The sequence below is a fragment of the Rattus norvegicus genome, chromosome 13 (genome assembly GCF_021556685.1).
Source record: "Rattus norvegicus strain SHRSP/BbbUtx chromosome 13, alternate assembly SHRSP_T2T, whole genome shotgun sequence".
Taxonomy (NCBI): domain Eukaryota; kingdom Metazoa; phylum Chordata; class Mammalia; order Rodentia; family Muridae; genus Rattus; species Rattus norvegicus.
In genome coordinates, this window is record NC_141546.1 from 27620425 (window position 1) to 27631890 (window position 11466).

The 11466-nt window shown below is 39.4% G+C and overlaps 1 pseudogene; it reads left to right on the top strand.

Moving 5' to 3' along the window:
* Positions 1–10057, top strand: part of Tmem64-ps1 (transmembrane protein 64, pseudogene 1) — a 67914-nt pseudogene extending 57857 nt beyond the window's left edge.
* The last annotated feature ends 1409 nt before the right edge of the window (positions 10058–11466 follow it).

The following is an 11466-nucleotide window of genomic DNA, read 5'->3' on the forward strand; positions in this document are numbered from 1 at the left end:
TTTAATGCAGAATTCTATCAAACCTTCATAGAAGACCTCATACCAATATTATCCAAACTATTCCACAAAATTGAAACCGATAGATCACTACCGAATACCTTCTACGAAGCCACAATTACTCTTATATCTAAACCACACAAAGACACAACAAAGAAAGAGAACTTCAGACCAATTTCCCTTATGAATATCGACGCAAAAAATACTCAATAAAATTCTGGCAAACCGAATCCAAGAGCACATCAAAACAATGATCCACCATGACCAGGTAGGCTTCATCCCAGGCATGCAGGGATGGTTTAATATACGGAAAACCATCAACGCGATGCATTATATAAACAAACTGAAAGAACAAAACCACATGATCATTTCATTAGACGCTGAGAAAGCATTTGACAACATTCAACACCCCTTCATGATAAAAGTCCTGGAAAGAATAGGAATTCAAGGCCCATACCTGAACATAGTAAAAGCCATATACAGCAAACCAGTTGCTAACATTAAACTAAATGGAGAGAAACTTGAAGCAATCCCACTAAAATCAGGGACTAGACAAGGCTGCCCACTCTCTCCCTACTTATTCGATATAGTTCTTGAAGTTCTAGCCAGAGCAATCAGACAACAAAAGGAGGTCAAGGGGATACAGATCGGAAAAGAAGAAGTCAAAATATCACTATTTGCAGATGATATGATAGTATATTTAAGTGATCCCAAAAGTTCCACCAGAGAACTACTAAAGCTGATAAACAACTTCAGCAAAGTGGCTGGGTATAAAATTAACTCAAATAAATCAGTTGCCTTCCTCTATACAAAAGGGAAACAAGCCGAGAAAGAAATTAGGGAAACGACACCCTTCATAATAGACCCAAATAATATAAAGTACCTCGGTGTGATTTTAACCAAGCAAGTAAAAGATCTGTATACTGAGGAAAGAAAGTGAAGAAGACCTCAGAGGATGGAAAGATCTCCCATACTCATGGATTGGCACGATTAATATAGTAAAAATGGCAATTTTACAAAAGCAATCTACAGATTCAATGCAATCCCCATCAGAATACCAATCCAATACTTCAAAGATTAGACAGAACAATTTGCAAATTCATCTGGAATAACAAAAAACCCAGGATAGCTAAAGCTATCCTCAACAATAAAAGGACTTCACGGGGAATCACCATCCCTGAACTCAAGCAGTATTACAGAGCAATAGTGATAAAAACTGCATGATATTGGTACAGAGACAGGCAGATAGACCAATGGAATAGAATTGAAGACCCAGAAATGAGCGCACATACCTATGGTCACTTGATTTTTGACAAAGGAGTCAAGACCATCCAATGGAAAAAAGATAGCATTTTCAGCAAATGGTGCTGCTTCAACTGGATGTCGACATGTAGAAGAATGCAGATCGATCCATGCTTATCACCCTGTACAAAGCTTAAGTCCAAGTGGATCAAGGACCTCCACATCAAACCAGACACACTCAAACTAATAGAAGAAATACTAGGGAATCATCTGGAACATACGGGCACTGGAATAAATTTCCTGAACAAAACACCAATGCCTTACGCTCTAAGATCAAGAATCGACAAATGGGATCTCTTAAAACTGCAAAGCTCCTGTAAGGCAAAGGACACTGTGGTTAGGACAAAACGGCAACCAACAGATTAGGAAAAGATCTTTACCAATCCTACAACTGATAGAGGCCTTATATCCAAAATATACAAAGAACTCAAGAAGTTAGACCGCAGGGAAACAAATAACCCTATTAAAAAATGGGGCTCAGAGCTAAACAAAGAATTCACAGATGAGGAATGCCGAATGGCTGAGAAACACCTAAAGAAATGTTCAACATCTTTAGTCATAAGGGAAATGCAAATCAAAACAACCCTGAGATTTCACCTCACACCAGTGAGAATGGCTAAGATCAAAAACTCAGGTGCCAGCAGATGCTAGCGAGGATGTGGAGAAAGAGGAACACTCCTCAATTGTTGGTGGGATTGCAGACTGGTAAAACCATTCTGGAAATCAGTCTGGAGGTTCCTCAGAAAATTGGACATTGAACTGCCTGAGGATCCAGCTATACCTCTATTGGGCATAAACCCAAAAGATGCCTCAACATATAAAAGAGACATGTGCTCCACTATGTTCATCACAGCCTTATTTTTTTTTTATTAACTTGAGTATTTCTTATATACATTTCGAGTGTTATTCAGTTTCCCGGTATCCGGGCAAACATCCCCCTCCCCCCTCCCCTTCCTTATGGGTGTTCACCTCCCAACACTCCTCCCATTGCCGCCTTCCCCCCACCAGTCTAGTTCACAAGGGGTTAAGTCTTAGCAGGACCCAGGGCTTCCCCTTCGACTGCTGCTCTTACTAGGATATTCATTGCCACCTATGAGGTCAGAGTCCAGGGTCAGTCCATGTATTGTCTTTAGTTAGTGGCTTAGTCCCTGGAAGCTCTGGTTGCTTGGCATTGTTGTACATATGGGGTCTCGAGCCCCTTCAAGCTCTTCCAGTTCTTTCTCTCATTCCTTCAACGGGGGTTCTATTCTCAGTTCAGTGGTATGCTGCTGGTATTCGCCTCTGTATTTGCTGTATTCTGGCTGTGTCTCTCAGGAGCGATCTACATCCGGATCCTGTCGGTCTGCACTTCTTTGCTTCATCCATCTTGTCTAATTGGGGGGCTGTATATGTATGGGCCACATGTGGGGCAGGTTCTGAATGGGTGTTCCTTCAGTCTCTGTTTTAATCTTTGCCTCTCTCTTCCCTGCCAAGGGTATTCTTGTTCCCCTTTAAAGAAGGAGTGAAGCATTCACGTTTTGATCATCCGTCTTGAGTTTCATTTGTTCTAGGCATCTAGGGTAATTCAAGCATTTGGGCTAATAGCCACTTATCAATGAGTGCATACCATGTATGTCTTTCTGCGATTGGGTTAGCTCACTCAGGATGATGTTTTCCAGTTCCAACCATTTGCCTACGAATTTCATAAAGCCGTTGTTTTTGATAGCTCAGTAATATTCCACTGTGTAGATGTACCACATTTTCTGTATCCACTCCTCTGTTGAAGGGCATCTGGGTTCTTTCCAGCTTCTGGCTATTATAAATAAGGCTGCAATGAACATAGTGGAGCACGTGTCTTTTTTATATGTTGGGGCATCTTTTGGGTATATGCCCAAGAGAGGTATAGCTGGATCCTCAGGCAGTTCAATGTCCAATTTTCTGAGGATCCTCCAGACTGATTTCCAGAATGGTTGTACCAGTTTGCAACCCCACCAACAATGGAGGAGTGTTCCTCTTTCTCCGCATCCTCGCCAGCATCTGCTGTCCCCTGAGTTTTTGATCTTAGCCATTCTCACTGGTGTGAGGTGAAATCTCAGGGTTGTTTTGATTTGCATTTCCCTTATGACTAAAGATGTTGAACATTTCTTTAGGTGTTTCTCAGCCTTTTGGCATTCCTCATCTGTGAATTCTTTGTTTAGCTCTGAGCCCCATTTTCTAATAGGGTTATTTGTTTCCCTGCGGTCTAAGTTCTTGAGTTCTTTGTATATTTTGGATATAAGGCCTCTATCTGTTGTAGGATTGGTAAAGATCTTTTCCCAATCTGTTGGTTGCCGTTTTGTCCTAACCACAGTGTCCTTTGCCTTACAGAAGCTTTGCAGTTTTATGAGATCCCATTTGTCGATTCTTGATTTTAGAGCGTAAGCCATTGGTGTTTTGTTCAGGAAATTTTTTCCAGTTCCTATGTGTTCCAGATGCTTCCCTAGTTTTTCTTCTATTAGTTTGAGTGTGTCTGGTTTGATGTGGAGGTCCTTGATCCACTTGGACTTAAGCTTTGTACAGGGTGATAAGCATGGATCGATCTGCATTCTTCTACATGTTGACCTCCAGTTGAATCAGCACCATTTGCTGAAAATGCTATGTTTTTTCCATTGGATGGTTTTGGCTCCTTTGTCAAAAATCAAGTGACCATAGGTATATGGGTTCATTTCTGGGTCTTCAATTCTATTCCATTGGTCTATCTGTCTGTCTCTGTACCAATACCATGCAGTTTTTATCACTATTGCTCTGTAATACTGCTTGAGTTCAGGGATGGTGATTCTCCGTGAAGTCCTTTTATTGTTGAGGATAGCTTTAGCTATCCTGGGTTTTTTGTTATTCCAGATGAATTTGCAAATTGTTCTGTCTAACTCTTTGAAGAATTGGATTGGTATTTTGATGGGGATTGCATTAAATCTATAGATCGCTTCTGGTAAAATGGCCATTTTTACCATATTAATCCTGCCAGTCCATGAGCATGGGAGATCTTTCCATCTTCTGAAGTCTTCTTCAATTTCCTTCTTCAGTGTCTTGAAGTTCTTATTGCACAGATCTTTTACTTGCTTGGTTAAAGTCACACCGAGGTACTTTATATTATTTGGGTCTATTATGAAGGGTGTCGTTTCCCTAATTTCTTTCTCGGCTTGTTTCCCTTTTGTATAGAGGAAGGCAACTGATTTATTTGAGTTAATTTTATACCCAGCCACTTTGCTGAAGTTGTTTATCAGCTTTAGTAGTTCTCTGGTGGAACTTTTGGGATCACTTAAATATACTATCATATCATCTGCAAATAGTGATATTTTGACTTCTTCTTTTCCGATCTGTATCCCCTTGACCTCCTTTTGTTGTCTGATTGCTCTGGCTAGAACTTCAAGAACTATATCGAATAAGTAGGGAGAGAGTGGGCAGCCTTGTCTAGTCCCTGATTTTAGTGGGATTGCTTCAAGTTTCTCTCCATTTAGTTTAATGTTAGCAACTGGTTTGCTGTATATGGCTTTTACTATGTTCAGGTATGGGCCTTGAATTCCTATTCTTTCCAGGACTTTTATCATGAAGGGGTGTTGAATGTTGTCAAATGCTTTCTCAGCGTCTAATGAAATGATCATGTGGTTTTGTTCTTTCAGTTTGTTTATATAATGCATCGCGTTGATGGTTTTCCGTATATTAAACCATCCCTGCATGCCTGGGATGAAGCCTACCTGGTCATGGTGGATCATTGTTTTGATGTGCTCTTGGATTCGGTTTGCCAGAATTTTATTGAGTATTTTTTGCGTCGATATTCATAAGGGAAATTGGTCTGAAGTTCTCTTTCTTTGTTGTGTCTTTGTGTGGTTTAGATATAAGAGTAATTGTGGCTTCGTAGAAGGTATTCGGTAGTGATCTATCGGTTTCAATTTTGTGGAATAGTTTGGATAATATTGGTATGAGGTCTTCTATGAAGGTTTGATAGAATTCTGCATTAAACCCGTCTGGACCTGGGTTCTTTTTGGTTGGGAGACCTTTAATGACTGCTTCTATTTCCTTAGGAGTTATGGGGTTGTTTAACTGGTTTATCTGTTCCTGATTTAAATTCGGTACCTGGTATCTGTCTAGGAAATTGTCCATTTCCTGGAGATTTTCAAGTTTTGTTGAATATAGGTTTTTATAGTAAGATCTGATGATTTTTTGAATTTCCTCTGAATCAGTAGTTATGTCTCCCTTTTCATTTCTGATTTTGTTAATTTGGACACACTCTCTGTGTCCTCTCGTTAGTCTGGCTAAGGGTTTATCTATCTTGTTGATTTTCTCAAAGAACCAACTTTTGGTTCTGTTGATTCTTTCTATGGTCCTTTTTGTTTCTACTTGATTGATTTCAGCTCTGAGTTTGATTATTTCCTGCCTTATACTCCTCCTGGGTGTATTTGCTTCTTTTTCCTCTAGAGCTTTTAGGTGTGCTGTCAAGCTGCTGACATATGCTCTTTCCTGTTTCTTTCTGCAGGCACTCAGTGCCATGAGTTTTCCTCTTAGCAAAACTTTCATTGTGTCCCATAAGTTTGGGTATGTTGTACCTTCATTTTCATTAAATTCTAAAAAGTTTTTAATTTCTTTCTTTATTTCTTCCTTGACCAGGTTATCATTGAGTAGAGTATTGTTCAATTTCCAAGTATATGTGGGCATTCTTCCTTGATTCTTATTGAGACCAGTTTTAGGCCGTGGTGGTCTGATAGCCCGCATGGGATTATTTCTATCTTTCTGTACCTGTTGAGGCCCTTTTTTTTTACCAATTATATGGTCAATTTTGGAGAAAGTACCATGAGGAGCTGAGAAGAAGGTATATCCTTTTGCTTTAGTATAGAATGCTCTATAAATATCCGTTAAGTCCATTTGGCTCATGACTTCTCTTAGTCTGTCTACATCTCTGTTTAATTTCTGTTTCCATGATCTGTCCATTGATGTGAGTGGGGTGTTGAAATCTCCCACTATTATTGTGTGAGGTGCAATGTGTGTTCTGAGCTTTAGTAAGTTTCTTTTACGTATGTAGGTGCCCTTGTATTTGGGGCATAGATATTTAGGATTGAGAGTTCATCTTGGTGGATTTTTCCTTTGATGAATATGAAGTGTCCTTCCTTATCTTTTTTGATGACTTTTAGTTGAAAATTGATTTTATTTGATATTAGAATGGCTACTCCAGCTTGCTTCTTCTGACCATTTGCTTGGAAAGTTGTTTTCCAGCCTTTCCCTCTGAGGTAGTGCCTTTCTTTGTCTTTGAGGTGTGTTTCCTGTAGGCAGCAGAATGCAGGGTCCTCGTTGCGTATCCCGTTTTTTAATCTATTTCTTTTTATTGGGGAGTTGAGGCCATTGATGTTTAGAGATATTAAGGAATAGTTATTATTGCTTCCAGTTATATTCATATTTGGATGTGAGGTTATGTTTGTGTGCTTTCATTCTCTTTGTTTTGTTGCCAAGACGATCAGTTTCTTGCTTCTTCTAGGGTATAGCTTGCCTCCTTATGTTGGCCTTTACCCTTTATTATCCTTTGTAGTGCTGGATTTGTAGAAAGATATTGTGTAAATTTGGTTTTATCATGGAATATCTTGGTTTAGCCATCTATGTTAATTGAGAGTTTTGCAGGATACAGTAACCTGAGCTGGTATTTGTGTTCTCTTAGGGTCTGTATGACATCAGTCCAGGATCTTCTGGCCTTCATAGTTTCTGGTGAGAAGTCTGGTGTGATTCTGATAGGTCTGCCTTTATATGTTACTTGACCTTTTTCCCTTACTGCTTTTAATATTCTTTCTTTATTTTGTGCGTTTTGTGTTTCGACAGTTATGTGATGGGAGGTGTTTCTTTTTTGGTCCAATCTATTTGGAGTTCTGTAGGCTTCTTGTACGTCTATGGGTATCTCTTTTTTTAGGTTAGGGAAGTTTTCTTCTCTGATTTTGTTGAAGATATTTACTGGTCCTTTGAGCTGGGAGTCTTCACTATCTTCTATACCTATTATCCTTATGTTTGATCTTCTCATTGAGTCCTGGATTTCCTGGATTTTTTAGACCAGTAGCTTTTTCTGCTTTACATTATCTTTGACAGTTGAGTCAATGATTTCTATGGAATCTTCTGCTCCTGAGATTCTCTCTTCCATCTCTTGTATTGTGTTGGTGAAGCTTGTATCTACAGCTCCTTGTCTCTTCTTTTGGTTTTCTATATCCAGGGTTGTTTCCATTTGTTCTTTCTTGATTGCTTCTATTTCCATTTTTAATTCCTTCAACTGTTTGATTGTGTTTTCCTGGAATTATTTCAGGGATTTTTGTGTCTCCTCTCTATGGGCTTCTACTTGTTTATTTATGTTTTCCTGGAATTCTTTCAGGGATTTTTGCGATTCCTTTTTGTAGGCTTCTACTTGTTTATTAATGTTTTCCTGTGTTTCTCTAAGGGAGTTCTTCACGTCTTTCTTGAAGTCCTCCAGCATCATGATCAAATATTATTTTGAAACTAGATCTTGCTTTTCTGGTGTGTTTGGATATTCCATGTTTGTTTTGGTGGGAGAATTGGGCTCCGATGATGCCATGTAGTCTTGGTTTCTGTTGCTTTGGTTCCTGCGCTTGCCTCTCGCCATCAGATCATCTGTAGTGTTACTTCGTTCTGCTATTTCTGACAGTGGCTAGACTGTCCTATAAGCCTCTGTGTCAGGAGTGCTGTAGACCTGTTTTCCTCTCTTTCAGTCAGTTAAGGGGACAGAGTGTTATGCTTTCGTGTGTGTAGTTTTTCCTCTCTACAGGTCTTCAGCTTTTCCTGTGGTCCTGTGTCTTGAGTTTACCAGGCAGGTCACTTGCAGCAGAAAAGTTGGTCTCACCTGTGGTCCTGAGGCTCAAGTTCGCTCTCGGGGTGCTGCCATCGGGCTTCTGTGGCGGCAGCAACCAGGAAGATCTGCGCCGCCCTTTCAGGGAGCTTCAGTGCATCAGGGTTCCAGATGGCCTTTGGTGTTTTCCTCTGGCGACCGAGATGTATGTGCAGAGAGCAGTCTCTTCTGGTTTCCCAGCTTGTCTGCCTTTCTGAATGTTTAGCTCTCCCTCCCACGGGATTTGGGTGCAGAGAATGTTTATCTGGTCTGTTTCCTTCAGGTTCCGGCAGTGTCTCAGGCAGGTGTTCTGCTGCTCCTGGGCCCTCCCCCACGGGAGCCCAGAGGCCTTATACAGTTTCCTCTTGGGCCAGGGATGTGGGCAGGGGTGGGGGTGGGCAGTGTTGGTGGTCTCTTCCGCTCTGCAGCCTCAGGAGTGCCCACCTGACCAGGCGGTGAGGTCTCTCTCTCTCACGGGGTCTGGGAGCAGAGCTGGATGCATATTTTTAATACGTATTTTATTCCTTAAGCAGGGTTTGATGCATTCAGAGACTCAGAGGCCATACTTATTAGCTATAAAAAGGTGCATCTCCACAGTTTTTAACTATTCTTAATATTATATATATGATCTTTGATGGAATGGGAGACAAAAATACAATAAATTGCTAATCTCTTAGTCTTTCCATAGTTCATTTGTACACATTTGTGGATATGAATGTGAATTTATAGCCATAATTGATAATAAAATATATGAAAGATAAAATTTTTCCTAATATTTTAAGTGAATAATTGCCATCTCCAGTCCTTTAAAGGAAAATTTTGGTATAGATCATTCTCTAAATAGGTAGACATTTGTTTTAGATGCTATTTTATATTCATTTTCCTGAGAATGTGTATTTTAAACACATTGTCATGAATAACTTATTTTTACCACATCAATTACATTAATAAAGAAGCATGATCAGGTGTTCTAAAAGAGGGATGAAAGGAACATAACAGAGTGTGGTAAATAATGGAGTTCTATTAAGGCATCATGCTTCTGCTAGGTGCCTATCTGGACCACCAAGGTCTGCCTGCAGTCTTCAACTTGCCAGCTGGGGTGCTGGTGGTTGTTCTGTAAGCGGCAGCTGTCTGGTGTTCCGAGTGGGTAAGGTCAGAAACTGGCACTGCTGATGCCTCTGGCACCTATTGGAGCCTCATGCTGGTGTGCATGCTGGTCACCCTGTGCTTGGCTTCTTTGGACCCAACACATTGTTAACTGCAGGACTTCCTGCCAGGTCTTATTGCTCAGCTGCTCAGTGTCCTGTTCTTTGTCATGGGCTTCCTTATGATCTCCTTCCCTTGATGTAGGGGTTATATTGTATTTAATGCAGTGGCTGGCTACCTGTACATCTTCATATTAGGGATGTCCTCATGGTACAAGGCTTCCTAAACATAATCTTTATGTGATCTGAAAATGACTGCCAGGGCCCAAACTGGCTACAAACTGAGTGTTGTCATTCACATCAAGGAGGGAGGAAATAGCCTGAAGGTGGTTGCTCTGACCCAGCTGATTCTCATACTTTTGGGGCTTCAGAATGCAGTGCTTTTGATTACTGATGTTTCTTATACAACTATCTGATGACATCTTCAGTTGGACTGCTTCTGACTCAGCTTCTGAATTCTTACTTGGGTACCACAGTGAGGAGAATGAAAAAAGTCATTGCAGAACAATGTTAGTAGATATTTTGTCTTTTGTTTTCAGAATGTTCTAAGCATAGGCCTCATGTTTCATGTAGTTCAGCACATTCAAGTGGAATTGAATCCAGCTATCATAACTTGTGACAAGGAACTGAAAACCTCCGGTTAAAGGAAATCAACCAATCCCATTGGCCCTTCTACTACAAGATGACCCTCACATTTTCTGGAGGTGGAATCAATATTGTATGATACTTACAAACTGTGATTATTGAGAGCCTGGTTTGCTGGCCAGGCCTAGAAGTCAGAGACAAGTCCTGTTGTATTATGGCACAAACAAAATCACTAGATTTTTAAAATGCACAATTTTCTAAAAACAAGAATCATTTTCTGGGTCTGTAAATGTAAATGTGAATGCAGCTTTGGGTGCTCCTTGTCATACCTGTAATGACATATAGGTGTGTACTTTAATGTTCTTTAAATTATTTTATTGCTGGTACTTATGACCAGAAAAACAACACAGACATTCTTTTTCTGTTTAGTATATTTATAAATTGCATGACTAGCTGTGTGCATCTGTCCTTATCGATGTGTAAAAGTATACAGTTCTCAATGGATCATTGCTGGTTGTTTTTTGCTTGTGTAGTCTGTCCAGAAGGCATAAACCCTGCTATTTTGTTTATTATTCACTGGTTTGTTTTGAGAAGAAAACTTATCTTCACTTTCCTTGCTTGTGAGAAAACAGGTATACTTTGGTTTTCAAGCATTATGTCATTGTGTGCCATTTACACCTTTCTATACAAGCTTAAATCCTCTATCACAGGACTAAAGTGCTCTTAAGACTCCTTTCTATTTTCATGGTGTAATATGCAAAGTGAAAGGGAAATTAGTTAGCAAGTGGCTCACAAGTGAAGCCCCCATTCTTTTTTGATTATATCAGTTTCACCCCTTAGATCTCATCAAAGTCTTATCCAGTAGCACAATTATCAAGCCATTTCCCTTTTTATATTAATAATTAGGCTTAAAATAAACACTATTCCTATAGATTAGTGGGCTTACCATATCTGAAGTTTTCATTCAGGTGGCCTTGTTTACTCAAAATTCCTTGTTTAAATGAAACAGATTTTAATTTCACGTTTATAATTCAAGAAAGTACTTATATATCTGTCCTGATAGTCTTCTTATTTAAAACACTAAACATAATAAACAAAAAGCCTAGGCATGCTGTCTACTCTATTATTACTTTTTCCTTTAGGTCTTTCATATTCCATTTTCCTAATAAGACTCAGGAATTCTGAGATGAAAAATTATCTAAGTTCTTTTGCTAATAGAATGTTTGTTTACTCACTGCACTTAGGACTAGGACTCAGCATAATCCATCATGATTCATATGGGGTACATGTATTTATTGACATTATTTTTAAAAATAGTTTACTTGTAAACTTAATGATTAGTTGTTTTTTGTTATAAATGAGATTCTAATGATAATATAATGTTTTCTGTTAAGTTTTTCATTTGCTATAATTATTCCAACTTAACAGAGGTCTCTCTGCTGCCTTTTCCTTGTAGCAAAAACTTTGGTTAGAACTATTCCCAGTTTTTTCTTCTCAATTCTAGTCTTTCCAAGTACTCCTCCCTTCCACTCCTTCCTTCTTCACTTG